Source organism: Rattus norvegicus, chromosome 4 (assembly GCF_036323735.1).
Source record: "Rattus norvegicus strain BN/NHsdMcwi chromosome 4, GRCr8, whole genome shotgun sequence".
In the NCBI taxonomy this organism is placed as follows: Eukaryota; Metazoa; Chordata; class Mammalia; order Rodentia; family Muridae; genus Rattus; species Rattus norvegicus.
Genome location: NC_086022.1, coordinates 112,963,574 through 112,979,514, shown reverse-complemented (window position 1 = coordinate 112,979,514; position 15,941 = coordinate 112,963,574). Strand labels below are relative to the sequence as shown.

General features: G+C 39.2%; 1 long non-coding RNA gene across 1 annotated transcript in view; it reads right to left on the bottom strand.

The window, feature by feature from the left end:
• The window catches only part of LOC120102314 (uncharacterized), a 47,601-nt gene extending 33,460 nt beyond the window's left edge, over positions 1-14,141 (bottom strand). Inside the window, exons 1-2 of the long non-coding RNA XR_005503653.1 lie at positions 14,008-14,141; positions 3,032-3,206 (exon numbers count right to left, since the gene is read on the bottom strand). This is a non-coding gene — a long non-coding RNA (uncharacterized LOC120102314). The remainder of the gene's footprint in view (positions 1-3,031; positions 3,207-14,007) is intronic.
• Positions 14,142-15,941: the final 1,800 nt, after the last annotated feature.

Sequence of the window (15,941 nt, the reverse complement as noted above, 5' to 3'; positions counted from 1 at the left end):
ACTTAGAAGCTGGAACAAAATTATGTAGAGGGAGTGAAAGACCTGGAGGAGAGAAAGGAGGGGGAGCAAAAGTGGAGGGAAGTAGCAGGATCATGTATGAGAAGAGACAGGAGAGAAGTCCAGTGGGTCAAGGAAATAAATAGAAACATAAAGCAGTAAGCAGTAGGGATAGAGAAACAGTAGAACGTCTCAGATGTCAGGGAAGCAAGAGGTTTCCAGGACCCAGTGGGGATGACATTAGCTGAAATATGCAACAAAGAGGAGATAAAACCTGTAGAGGCTACCTCCAGTAAATAGACATGGCTCTCATTTGAGGGTTGGGGCCACCCACGCATATCAAAAAAATTTAACTCAGAATTTTTCCTGTCTAAAAGAAATTCAGGGATAAAATAATGGAGCAGAGACTGAAGAAAAGGCCTTCCAGAGACCACCCTACCTTGGGATCCATACCACCTGTTGACACCAAACCTTGACAGTATTGCTGAGGTCAAGAAGTGCTTTCTGATGGGATCCTGTTATAGCTGTCCTCTGAGAGGCTCTGCCAGCACCTGACTAATACAGATGTAGATATTCACAGCCAACCATTGAACTTAGCCTAGGGACCATATTGGAAGAATTAGTGGAAAGACTGAAGGATCTGATGGGGATTGCAACCACATAGAACAAACAACAATACCAACTAACTGGACCACCTCTGAGCTTCCAGGTACTAAGCCAACAACCAAAGAGAATATATAGATAGGTCCATGGCTCTAGCTACATATGTAGGGTAGGATTGCCTTCTCTGGCATCAATTTGAGGGGAAGCCCTTGGTCCTGTACAGGCTTGATACTCCAGTGTAGGGGATGCTAGAGTGGTGAGTTAGCAGTGGGTGTTGAAGTACCCTTTTAGAGGCAAAGGGAAGGGTGAATGGGATGTGGGACATTGTGGAGGGTAGACCAGGAAGGGGGACAACATTTAAATAAAGTAAATAAAAAAAACCCTATGTAATCCAGGCTGGCTTCCACCTGCTTCAACTTCTTTATCATTAGGGCTTACAGTTAGTGTCATATCATTCAACCCTTGACTGATGAATGAGTTACAATAATTACTACTAATAATAATTAATAATAATAATCAATTATTTATTTAAATATCCTAAGTTCAGTTTATTTTTTCCCCTCAGCTAAATCACTTTCAAATTTATTGAGACTTCTTTGACCAGATGTTTACCCATGTTATAGAGTACTGTTAATATTTTGTGGGTTATTCAGATAAGATGAATATATTTTCCAGTCTCTTTTATAAAATGGTCTGTCTATGATAGAAAGTTAATAAAACACACATACATTATCACAGACATTTTATGGATATTACTCTGGTGTAGGTTGCAGAGAGTGCCAAGACCATTTTCAGAGGGTGCCTACTTGACTGAGACATTGAAAGAAGTACAATAGGATCTCTGATTTTATTTAAATCTTTTAATATCATATTATGGTGATGCAATATTAAAAAGTCAATATTATGAGGATTTTTTCTGCCATAGAAACCACTAAATTCTTAGATATTTCAAAGAAAAAATTAACAATTGTACTGTGCTCAAGTATTATTGAGCCTGATATGAACAATGAATGTCAACTAAAACCCACAAGACATCCAACATGAATGTAAGGAGGTCTGAGTTTGTAGGTGAGCTAAAGCAGAGACTATACAGCAGTAGGGGTACTGGGTTTCTGATGCTAAGATGGCATGCTATGACTTAAAGTAACATAGAGGAAATAATAGTTCTCTTTACTTTATCATTCCAGAGGGAAAAGGACTGTCATGGCAGAAAAATCATGACAAAATAGCTGCATGACAGCAGGGACAGGGAGCTGACTTATTACATCTTCATCCACAGAAGAAGCACAGAGTAGAGCACAGGAAATGGAAATATGCTAATAGATGCCCCAAAGCTTGTCTCCAAGGATGTACTTCCTCCAGCAAGGCTTACCTTCTGAAGTCTCCGTAATCCTTCCAGACAGCACAAACATCTGGGAACCAGGTTTCAAATCATAAGCTTATATGGGACATTTCACACTTTAACTACATCTCTCTTTCTAAGACGAAGAATTGAAAAGTAAAGAGTCCTGGATTAAAAAGTGGAGAAGAGCAGAAGTAGGTGATCAAAGTGAAGAGATAAAGCAGCAAGGACTTAGGAAATTCCTAAAATCTTTGCTGTCTAGCGCTGATGGATGCTACACTGTGCACAGCTCAAGTAAAACATTTGCTACCACTTCACTGCTAAAGTAATGGGTGTTTTCAACAAGAACTGTGTACTTCATGTAGCAGGTAAGAAATCAATTTTCTCTAGTATCTACAAAGCATGCAATTTCTCAGTCCTTATGGCTTCTTTTAGATAGACTTCAATGGCCAATGCACCTTGTTCCTTCCAAGCACTAAATTAAAACTCATTCTTTCTATGCTCAAATATGTGATTGGAATGGTTTAGTGAGGAAAGTACTGTGCAGTTATGAATTAGGTAATACAAATATATTGAAAATGTGAGGCCTAGAACTTTTATTACAGGACCCTATTTAAGGTCATTCAATGTCATTTCTGAAATAAAGATATCTGAGAATTGTCTTAAGCTGTACCTTATCTTCATAAATCTCACACTAAATTTTCATTGTTTAGGCTTATTTTATTTTTACTTGCGTGACTATGAGTGTGTATATGTTCCCGTGTGTGGTTGCCTGCAGGAGCCAAATGTCCAATGGCCTGGAGCTAGAGTTACAGACCATTATGAATTTTCTGAAAATAGCTCTAGGAACCAAACTCTAATTTTCTGAAAGAGAAGTACCTATTATTAACCACTGAGCCATCTCTCCAGCATCATTTTTGAAATATAGTTTTACTTGAATTTGTCATATACACATCAAAGTTATTAAAATATTTAAAATTAAATCTCCAATCTGTAAAATTCACATTGGTGTCCTCTAACCCCATGACTGGAAGTCTCCCACTCACTCATCATCTCCTTTCATATCTATTTCTGGTGTATCAGCCATACCTCAGCCTGGATTTGTCTGTGATATTCATCTTTGTCACCTATATCTGATATAGGAGCCCATATTGAGGCTGACTGCTTCCTTCACTTTTCTTCTTTTGTGAAGTAATATTCTGCTGCTTTGGTTTTGTAAGATGGAAATGCTGTGTCATGTTGACAGGGTAGGTGTATGACCGATCTGTAAGTTGAAGAAATTAAGAACAAATATTAATTTCTCATTGTATTGACCTACTTGCTAGTAGGAATATCTCATAGACAAAGTAAATGGGAATTTTTCAAGTGCTGAAGCATATTTCCCAATATCTGCAGGTCTCAATGTCTCTTGCTGCAGAGAGAAAGAGTCCTTTTCCAAATTGTTTCTTTCTTACCCAGACTTTCCTCTATTAACTTACTAGTAGCAATGACTGATCCATATTGACAGATAACAGGAACCAAAATCTTCTATATACTTTTATTAGGAGTTGTAAATAATTTTGAACAGTAAATGTTTTAATTTTATTTATAGCCATAATTATACTCAGCCATAATTGCTGTATATTTATGATTGTGATTAAATTTGTGATTATAGTTACATTTATAGTTCTTGTTAATGTTCAACTCCCTGCTATGAATCTATAACTTTAACTGTGGAATACCCAGCCTTAAAGAAAGCATGTGGAACTCTGCAGAGATATAAGTAGGGCAAATAATATTTATCGTCATCTAACATGTACACAATTATCATTACTATATATTTCTATAATTTTCTTACATCATTAATAGATATTTAAAAAATATTGACATCCCAACAAATTCCAGACCTTGCTTTCTAATTTAGTTCTAATATTCAAAAGACTCACAAATAAATAAAAAGGATTAGATAATACTTTGACTGCCAAAAGACATCTAAAAAAAGATATGGCAAGAAATTGAGTTTCCTGGAAATGGCCCACTATTTTGTATGACTGTGATCAGTTCTCATTTATACTCTGTACAAAGGGAAGCTACTGATTTTCTTTTAAGTTAATCTTAGGTCCAACCACTTTGCTAAAGTTGTTTATCATCTCTAGAAAATATCATCCTGAGTGAGGTAACCCAGACCTGGAAAGGCATACATGGTATGTACTCACAAAGTGGATATTAGCAAAAAAGTTCAGAATACCCATGATGCAACTCACAGGCCATATGAATAGTGATAAGGACAGCTTAAATGTGGATGCTTCAGTTCCACTTAGAAGGAGAAACAAAATAACCAATGGAAGCAGAGAGAGGAGGAGACATGAGTGGGATCAGGGAGGGGAAGGGGAAAATGGGGCAAGATAGGGAATGAAGGGAGATAGGAGAGAAGCCCAGAGGGTCAGGAGAATGAATACCAATATGCAGCAGTGTCGGGCAGGGAATGGGATAATGTCTAGAAACTTTCAGACACCAGAGATGTGGGAGGCTCCCAGGACCTAATGATGTTGACAGCCAAAATGTCCAAGAGAAGGGAAAGAGAGCCTGAAGAGACCATCTCCAGTAGATAGAAATGACTCCCACCCATATCAACTTTTTTAACCCAGATCGTTCCTGTACAAAGAAAATTCAGGGATGAAAAACAGAGTAGAGACTGAACGAAAGACTGTCCAGAGACTGCCTCACCGTAGGCTCCATCCCATGTACAAACCTCAAATCCCAACTGTATTGTTGATGCCTAAATGTGCTTGCTGACAGGAGTCTGGCATGACTGTCCTCTTAGATACTCTGCAAGAACATAACTGAAACTGATGCAGACACTTACAGCCAACCATTGGACTGAGCACAGAGGAAGAGTTAGGAGAAGAATGAAAGGAGCTATAGGGGATTGCAATCCCATAGGAAGAACAACAGAATAAACTAATCAGACCTCTCAGGGATCCCAGGGATTCAGCTACTAATCGAAGTGTAAACATTGGCTTCTCTGTGACCCCCAACACTTATGTTGCTGAGGAGTGCCTTATCAGGCCTCAGTGGAAGGGAATATTCTTGGTTCTGTGGAGACATGATGCCCCAGATAAGGAGGATGCTAGAAATTTGAGGTGAGAATGGGTTGGGTGTGGAGGAGGACCCTCTTAGAGGAGAAGAGGAGAGGGGTGGTGCGGGGGACTCATGAAGGGGGAACCAGGAAGGGAGACAACATTTCAAATATAAATAAACAAAATAATTAATAAAAAATAAGCGAGAAAAATAAGTGTGCCAGTTATGGCTCTGTTCCATCCATCAAATGTTATATATGTCTATTTGTCTGTCTATGTGTACGTACATACATATGTATGTAAGTATATCTGTATATGTATAAGTATGTATGTGCTTATGTGAAATTGATGAAACAGTGGTCAGGCTCTAAAAGAGTGTGTGTGTGTCATCTCGGACGCCAGAGGAGAACACCAAACGTCATCTGGAACCCTGATGCACAGAGGCTCCCAGAAAGAGCAGCGCAGATCTTCCCGGTTGCTGCCGCCGCGGAGAGGACTTAGGCAGTACCCCGCGAGCAAACTTGAGCCTTGGAACCACAGGTAGGACCAACTTTTCCCCTGCAAGAAACCTGCCTGGTGAACTCAAGACACAGGCCCACAGGAACAGCTGAAGACCTGTGGAGTGGAAAAACTACACGCCCGAAAGCAGAACACTCTGTCTGCATAACTGGCTGAAAGAAAACAGGAAAACTAGTCTACAGCACTCCTGACACACAGGCTTATAGGACAGTCTAGCCACGGTCAGAAATAGCAGAACAAAGTAACACTAGAGATAATCTGATGGCGAGAGGCAAGCGCAGGAACCCAAGCAACAGAAACCAAGACTACATGGCATCATTGGAGCCCAATTCTCCCACCAAAGCAAACATGGAATATCCAAACACACCAGAAAAGCAAGATCTAGTTTCAAAATCATATTTGATCATGATGCTGGAGGACTTCAAGAAAGACATAAAGAACTCCCTTAGAGAACAAGTAGAAGCCTACAGAGAGGAATCGCAAAAATCCCTGAAGGAATTCCAGGAAAACACAATCAAACAGTTGAAGGAATTAAAAATGGAAATAGAAGCAATCAAGAAAGAACACATGGAAACAACCCTGGACATAGAAAATCAAAAGAAAAGACAAGGAGCTGTAGATACAAGCTTCACCAACAGAATACAAGAGATGGAAGAGAGAATCTCAGGAGCAGAAGATTCCATAGAAATCATTGACTCAACTGTCAAAGATAATGTAAAGCAGAAAAAGCTACTGGTCCAAAACATACAGGAAATCCAGGACTCAATGAGAAGATCAAACCTAAGAATAATAGGTATAGAAGAGAGTGAAGACTCCCAGCTCAAAGGACCAGTAAATATCTTCAAAAAAATCATAGAAGAAAACTTCCCTAACCTAAAAAAAGAGATACCCATAGGCATACAAGAAGCCTACAGAACTCCAAATAGATTGGACCAGAAAAGAAACACCTCCTGTCACATAATTGTCAAAACACCAAACGCACAAAATAAAGAAAGAATATTAAAAGCAGTAAGGGAAAAAGGTCAAGTAACATATAAAGGCAGACCTATCAGAATCACACCAGATTTTTCGCCAGAAACTATGAAGGCCAGAAGATCCTGGACTGATGTCATACAGACCCTAAGAGAACACAAATGCCAGCCCAGGTTACTGTATCCTGCAAAACTCTCAATTAACATAGATGGAGAAACCAAGATATTCCATGACAAAACCAAATTTACACAATATCTTTCTACAAATCCAGCACTACAAAGGATAATAAAGGGTAAAGCCCAACATAAGGAGGCAAGCTATACCCTAGAAGAAGCAAGAAACTAATCATCTTGGCAACAAAACAAAGAGAAGAAAAGCACACAAACATAACCTCACATCCAAATATGAATATAACAGGAAGCAATAATCACTATTCCTTAATATCTCTCAACATCAATGGCCTCAACTCCCCAATAAAAAGACATAGATTAACAAACTGGATACGCAATGAGGACCCTGCATTCTGCTGCCTACAGGAAACACACCTCAGAGACAAAGACAGACACTACCTCAGAGTGAAAGGCTGGAAAACAACTTTCCAAGCAAATGGTCAGAAGAAGCAAGCTGGAGTAGCCATTCTATTATCAAATAAAATCAATTTTCAATTAAAAGTCATCAAAAAAGATAAGGAAGGACACTTCATATTCATCAAAGGAAATATCCACCAAGATGAACTCTCAATCCTCATCTTCAGTTGGTTTATATACAAGTGTGCAATTTCTAGGCTTGAAAGTAAAATGATGCTATCTGGTGCTGGATAGAGGAGCCTTATTTTTTATTATGGCAGCTTGCTATTTTTGTAACATGGTGATTTGGTTGAACACAATAAAGTACACTAGTAACTGATCTCCCCTTCTTCCTGGATGAGTGAGGAGATGATTAAATGTCGATGTCAGCATCCTTGAGCATATTCAGATGAGCTTCTGCTTCTGTTGAAAAGGATGCTGTGTTTGATTGTGGTCCGAAGCTTTGAAGCACTACTTGGCATCTCCTTCCTTGGAGGTCTCACTGTTTAAACATAACAGATTTGATAGCTTGTTGGTAAGGTGAGGTCCAGCTTGTCTCCACTAGGTCATCTTCATGTGAATCCGGTGGTTATACGGTTTTGTTCTAGGGATATTTCATTTTTTTAATAACGGTTTTAGCTGACATTCATGGAGAGAATGAATACTTAGAACTGTGCCACTAGTGAAAGGAAATCCTGTCTAGAGTATGTTTCTTTACAAAGCTGTGTCACACCATCCTTTGGGCCCTCTGCTGGAAAAGTAGAATCAAGTCTCAAATAATGCCTTTTAAATTGTATCCTCTAGTATTATAGATGTAAGACAGTACTGTATCATACCTCTGTGGATGTAAAATAGCTTGTACCTGCTTTATGATACGTAGTAGTGACCGTGCTTTATCAGAGCTGTTTTTAATGATATTGCTCAGAATGTTTTCTTTCCAGATGATGATTGAGAAGCTAATTTAAAAAAAAAATGGTGCCAGGTACCACAAGAGTAACAGAACTGTGCTGTTTTCTCGGGTTTTGTTTTTTTACTTTTTTTTTTAATGCAGTGTGCTGGATGTCTCTACAGTTTTGTTCAGATGACTGCAGAACCTGGAAAAGCTGTTGCTGCTGTTGATACATAACACACTGCTATTATTGGTCTTTTTATATAAATATAAATATATATATATACAGATATATAATTTGAATTTTTTGAAACTTTAGCTGTGCTGTCAACTTTGGAAAAAAGTATCCCCGTTTACTGTGTTGAGTTGGCACTGTACAGAAATTAACAGCCATATTGGTCTAGAAATGTTGAACTTAAGTTTTTTTCCATTTGTACAGGGGTAACACACTGTATTAAATATGTAAGGTCTTATCTACGTGGGTTTGATTACAAAAACTAATAAAGTATTGTCTAAATTTAAAAAAAAAGAGAGTGTGTGTGTATGTGTTTGTGTGTGTTTGTATGTGTTTCTGTGTGTGTGTGTGTGTGTGTGTGCGTGCGCACATGTGTGTGCATATGCTGACTTTCTTCCTTTCTTTATTTTCTTTAATCTCTTTCTCATGAAGATTTAATGAACTTTCAGCCTCTGGCCTGGCCAGCAAGAGACTTTGAACCAATGAGAAAAGAACCATTGTAACTAAGCTTTTTTTTTTTCTTATTAATCCATTGTTGCTATCAGTAAGAGTTAAATTTCCAGGAGCCAGAAGCTTTTGGCTGAGAAGAGCAAGAGTGTTAATTTCCAAAACTGACTATGTTTTGACCCCAACTGCCAATACCATCCCCCTGTAAGTTTAGGTTTTTCAAAACCTGACTTTAATTCTGGCTCTTTGATACTGTAACCTCCCTTTTAGCCCACCATTCACCAGAAGTAAGGGAAAAAAAGATAAAAGGAAACAGGGGTTATGGATATACTTAGAAATAGTCTTTTGGGGGTACTTCCAGTCTTCCCTGACAGGAGTTAGTCCACTAGCAAAACACCAAACATGAAGCAGCAGCAGCAGTCCAGACTACTCAGCAAACACCAATCGTGAATCCAAAAGAAACCTCAAGGCCCCATTCTGCACATTTCGGCAGAATAGGCAAGAAGCAGCAGACATACAACCTGAAGTGCTTTGCTGGATTTCTCTGTTCAGTCATGACAGTGAAGATCAGCAAAACAAGCAAGGTGAACCAGTGTAAGAGTGTCATCTGTGAACACCAGCACCAGTATCAGCGAAGCCCAATGATAACCAGCAAAGAGTTGCAAGGTGAACCAATGCAAGTGCATCATCCACTGTCTGTTGGGCTATACTTATATTCTTTTCAAATATCACGAGATTCTCAAGCATCCACTCCAGCAAAACATGACATGCTCTTTCACTAGACAACTTCCAGAAAAACATGTCTGCTATCAGCAAAACATCCTCTCATATGTGTGCTTCAACAAAGCATCCTTTCATAAGACTGTTTCTAGAAAATTATCACATGACAACTGAGTCTCCAACAAATCAAAAACTTCCTACTTCAATACCCCCTTGCAGCTGTGTTGGTTTGCCCTGTGATGTCAAAGTGGTCTTGGTGTTTGACTTCATCCAAATCTACGTACATGCTATTCATTTACTCTAAAACTCAGTGTCTTATTTTGTGGTTCTCTCTCTGTTCTCTCTCTCTCTCTCTCTCTCTCTCTCTCTCTCTCTCTCTCTCTCTCTCTCACCTAATTATGTATCTCAGGCATAACTATAACTCACTATGTACTCCAGCTGAACTAACAATTTCATCAATTCCTGTTTTTTAACCCCAGATTGCCCTCTTGCCTTCTCATTAGAGAAGGGGAGCCTACCTAGGATAACACACTAATTTTGGACATTTAGTCCCAGAAGGTCTGGCACATCCTCTCCGACTAAGACCAAACCAGGCAGTCCAAGTAGGTAGGGGGATCCAATGGCCAGGAACAGAGACTCAAATAACCCCTGCACTACTTGTTAAGAGAACTGCACGAAGACCAAGCTGTACATTTGCTACAAATATGTAGGTAGTTTAGAATCCAAGCCCTCATCGTTAAACTGGATACATTAAATCTAATAGAACAGAAAGTGGGGACTAGCCTTGAACTCATTAGTACAGGAGACATCTTCCTGAACCGAACACCAATGACTCAGGCTCTAAGATCAGCAATTGATACATGAGACCTCATGGAACTGAAAAGCTACTGTAAGGCAAAGGATACTATCAATATTACAAAATGACAGCTACAGATTGGGAAAATAGCTTCACTAATCCTACATCCTACCGATGACTAATATCCAAAATTTATAAAGACCTCAAGAAATTAGACACCAACAATCCAAACAATCTGATTAAAACATGGAGTACAGAGCCGAACAGAATTCTCAGCAGAAGAATCTCAAATGGTTGAGAGGCACTAAAGAAACTTTCAAAGTCCTTAGTCATCAGGGAAATGTGAATCAAAGGAATTCTGAGATCTCACACAGGTCAAAAATGGCTAAAATAAAAATCTCAAGTGAAAGCACACACTGGTGAGCATGTGGAGCAAGGAGAACACTCCTCCTTTGCTGGTGGGAATCCAAACTTGTACAAACATTTTGGAAATCAATTTGGTAGTTTCACAAAACCTAGGAATAGTTCTACATCAAGACCCCGCTATACAGCTCCTGGCATATACCCAAATGATGCCCCTTTATACACATGAAAACTTGATTAACTATTTTCATAGCAGCTTTATTCATAATAACCAGGAACTGGAAACAACCAAAATGACGCCCAACAGAAGAATGGATAAAGAAAATGTGGTACATCTATACAATGGAATACTATTCAGTTATTAAAAACAGAGACATCAGGAATTTTGCAGTCAAATGGATGGAACATGGGAATATCATCCTGAGTGAAGTACCTCAGAGCAAGAAGGGTACATGTGACATGTACTCATTTATAATTGGACAGCAACCACAAAGTACAGGACTACAACACTAAAATCCACAGACTCTGAACAACTTGATGATAATGAGGTCCCAAAGGAGAATGCATAAGTCTCACTCAGAAGTGGAAACTAAATAGTATTGCAGGTGGATGGAAAGAGGGAACTGAGTAGAAAAGGTGAGGAAGGGAGTGGAGTAGGATCAGGTGTGGGGAAAGGAAAGGAGAGAGGGCTGTGAGTGAGTCTGGAAATTGGGGGGAGAGGGAATCTCTGGTGACTAGCTGGAGTTCTGGGATGGGAGACCACTGGAAGTAGCTTAGATGAGTAACAGAGGGAGATAGAGAGATTGAAGTAGCAATGTCTTGCAGCCAGGCAGGATTTCCAGAGGCAGGAAGGGAATATCAATCCACCCACAAAATCTTCAATCCAAAATTATCTTGCCTACAAGATGTGTAGGGATAAAGATGGAGCAGAAACTGAAGGAACAGCCATCCATTGACTGTACGAATTGAGACCCAGCATTTGTGAGAGAGCCAACCTCTAATACTGTCAATGATACCCTGCTATGCTTGCAGACAGGAACCTAACATAAATGTCTCCTCAGAGGCTTCATCCAGCAGTTGAAGAAAGCAGATGCAGAGATCCAGAATATACCATCCTTTAAAAAAAAACCAGAAAAAGGGAGAATACATTGCTTCCTGGGACTTCCTCTCTATCAAAAGCTATAAAGCTTTTACTTAAGAGAAAAAACACATTCTAATGTAAAAAATACAGTATTCATCAGATTGTAGTTCTTATTTATGCTAGTTATGTAGACTAGTTTAAACCAGTGATAATGATGCATGCCTTTAAACCCCAGAACTTGGAAGGTGCAATGGGGTGGATCTCTGTGAGTTCAAGTTGAGCCTGATCAACACAGCAAGTTCCAAGACACCCAGAGGTATGGAGAGAGACCCTTTCTCAAAGAAATATGGAAGAAAACAACAACAATAAATAATAATAGCTTTTAAAAGTGGCTATTGCAGATCCATAAGTTAAAACTCTAGTCTAGTACCATTTTACTGGGCTACATCTGTATGGGGCTGATCAAAAATAGACCTCAGGAGAGAAACTGCTGTTGTTTCCTAAATAAACAGTATCTACCCCTCCTCCATTTGTGCTCTTCATATCCATTGATTAATGTGTTTCTCAACTCTTGGTAGGCAGACTTCTTTTTATAGTAGATGGCTGTTCATCAAGAGCCCCCAAACTAATCAAGAGTCTGAGAAGTGTTCAATGGGATGTCTTTACTACATCTTTTCTTCCAAATGCTTAGAAATTGTCCCAAATGAGAAAGCAGAAAAAGTGTAAGAGTCAGAAGTAGTCGATGGCTGAAGTAAAATATTGTCTTTAGGACATGAGAGGGTTATTCCAAAAGTGAACTAATATGTCTGTGACAGTATACAGAAAACTACATAACATCCAGCCAAGTATGAACAGGAATGGAAAAATTCCAGTATAATGAAATTACACCCTTGAGAGTTATTGACAGTTGATGGCTGGTGTGGGAAGGAGATTCAGGCTTCCATAGTTATGAGGCCTCTAAGAGATTATCCATGTCCTTTAACTGGTCCTGTACTCCTGCACATACAGAAAGGACTAAATAGATTCTGGCATTGAAAAGAATTCAGTACCTGAAGCTTGGACAGAAAGTAGAAAGGGGATAGTGAATGAATGCAAAAACATTAATGCCAAATTAAAAAAATAAATAAAACAAGAAAACAATAGAAATTTAAAAGGCTACCAAGGAGAAAGATCATATTGAAAAGCCCTCTACTTTTTCATCAAAGTCAATCTCTTTCTGTACTAATATGAATCCTTCATATAATGTATTTTCAAACTTTTATACCCCTATTATTTTTAAAGTTTACTTACAGTAATCTTTTTTGTATTTTGTTAATGATAGTGGGTGCATAAAACTGGTGCTACAAGCATTTATCTTTACGGTTGAATATATACAGCATAATTTTTATTTTATTTCACTGAAATAACAAATACGTGCTAATTTATGGTTTAAGTGTCATTGACTTGGAATTTTAATTCGAGATACAGATATGTCTCTAAGTAATGTGGATATTGAGTGTTTTTAACCAAATTATATTTAATTTCTTCCTGGGATAGAGCTGTGGTTTGGCATCTTCTCTCAGGACAATGACAAACTGGAGAAACACAGCCAGCTATGGAATTGCCACTTACTAAACCCCTTCTGCATTCTTTGAAAAGACTGATTTCATAGCCTCTCTCCACCACCTCATGCCCTTTGCAAGACAAATACCCTCCTAAATGGCCATATCTGATTTCTTTTGGCTCTCAAACTGCTTAGTCAATGAAATAGACTCTGTAGCTTATGTCTTCTCTTGACATTAAATCAAATTTTGTGGTGAAGTAACACCAAAAACCCAAATTGTGTGTGTTACTCATGTAACTTGTATTACTTCAAAAGCCATTTAATTTCCAGAGAGTCATTAAGAGAAGTTATTTTCTCATTTGTTTATTAATTCATTCATTCACTCATTCATGTTTTGACTCATTCAGCAAACACTAATTAGGTGCTTTCAAATGCTAAACCTTTTAACCTGATATACATTCAAAGATCTCATGGCCAGAGTTCTTGGTCTTGAGTTTATGGTCCTTGAGACAAAGGTAGCCAAATAATATTATGAAGAAAAATTCAGCAAAATATTAATCATGAGGTTCCTTGTATATATTATAAATGAGGTTATGAGATAGATAGAAAATAACCAGTTGTTAATTTTGTTATTTCATCACAGTAAAGGGGGAAAGAAAAAGGTGATTAATTCTATATTTCTTGGAGATCTCTTGAATTCTTTGCCGTAAAGTTTACCAAATAGGTCTAAAAGATAATTTTAAAAAATTATCTTACTTTCTATTATATACATGGAGATGTGGGCATGCATAAGGATGTGAACATAAGCCCTGTGTCTATAGAGGCCTGGAGCTACAGACAGGGAGAACATTTTAAGAAGGGTGCTGGGCACCAACCTCAGATCCTTTGCGGGAACAGCAGGAGCTCTGAACTGCCAAGTCACTATCCACTCCATTCGTTTACATCTCAAATGATATCCCACTTCCAGGTTACCATTCTGCAAGCCCCCCATCCCAAAGCCTCCCACTCCTCCCTCCCCTTTGCCTCTATGAGGGTGCTCCCCCACCCACCCTGGCCTGCCCCACCCTTCCAGCACCCCCCTATGCTGAGTCATCAAACCTCACAGGGGCAAGTGCCTCCCCTCCCATTGATGTCACACAAGGCCATCCTCTGCTACCAATATATGTAGAGCAGTGGATTCTTCCCTGTACACTCCTTGGTTAGTGGTCTAGTCCCTGGGAGCACTGGGTGGTTCACCCAGCTGTAATTCCTCTTCCTATGGGGTTGCCATTCTCCTCAGCTCCTCCAGTCCTTCAGAGTCCCTGAGCTCACTGTGATGGTTGGCTCCAAGCACCTACATCTGCATTGGTCAGTTTCTGGCTGAACCTCCAAAGGAGTAGCCACACCAGGTTCTCGTTGGCAAGTTGGCAAGTGGCAAGTTGACTCACGGAAGAGCCATTCAGAGCCTGCCCCCCCCCACATGTGGCATATATATATATATATATATATATATATATATATATATATATATATATATATATATGTGTGTGTGTGTGTGTGTGTGTGTGTGTGTGTGTGTGTGTGTCCATCAAAACTAGATAAGATTGATGAAGCTAAAAAATGCATGCCGAAAGGGACCAGATATTATAGATCTCTCTTGAGAGAAATATCCAGAGCATGTCCAATACAGTGGTCAATGCTAGCAGCAAACCTCCGAACTGAGAATAGGACCCCCCTTGGGAGGAATTATAGGAAGGATTGAAAGAGTTGAAGGAGCTTGCCACCCCATAAAAACAACAATGCCAACCAACCAGAGTTTTCGGGGACTAAACCACTAATGAAAGACTATACATGGACTGACCCAGGGCTCCAACTGCATATGTAGCAGAAAATAGCCTTGTTGTGGCACCAGGGAAATGGGAAGTCCTTGGTCCTGCCAAGTTTGGACCCCCAGTGCAGGGAAATATGGGGGAGGCAATAAGGGGAATGTATAGAGGGAATACCCATACAGGGCAAAGGGAGGCGAGGGAATGAGGACTTAAAGACAGGAAACCGGGAAGGGGAATAACATTTGAAATGTAATTAAAGAAATGTACCTAATAAAAAATTTACTAAGAAAACAAACAAACAAACAAACCAAGATGCTCGTGGAAGGACTGAGTTGCCTCCAGTTTCCTCAAGATGCTAGGAAACAAAGCAGTTCAGTTCTGGTCATTCATCAACAAACCCACAAAGTCCAGGGCCTGCTGTGTGGAAATCCTAGGACGAAGACACTCCCTAGTCTTCAGGAAAAAGCAACTACCAAATGGATTCCCTGAGCAGCACTGGTGACCTCATCAGACCTTTTGGAACACAATAATCCCATTCTTTAAGAAAAAAAATCGACAGCATTATATTTTTCCTTAATAACGATCTAATGGTTTGTGTAAGATTTGATTTTGAGGAATATATGAAGAAGTGTCTATTCTCTACATATTGGAAACTCATGATAGATCAAAATAACTTAGGAAACAAAGTCTAACTTGATAAATCAGTGAGCTTCATCAAGATTATTACAGGAGGATGGAAAAGTTTTATTACAGATGCAGAAATGATTCAATGACAGCCATATCACCAAATGGTCTTCTAACCATAGGTGGCAGCTCATGAACACTGGGATTCTGGAGCCTACTGAATGACTTTCACGCAGCTGGACAGGCCAGAGTGTGTTTCTAGGCAGTTTAGCTGATCTGCCCATCTGCCTCATCCCCAGTATTTATTGCTTATACTGTCTTGATGAAAGATAGGTCATGTGCTTCTACTCAGTTTCAGAGACATTCTGAGACTCCTA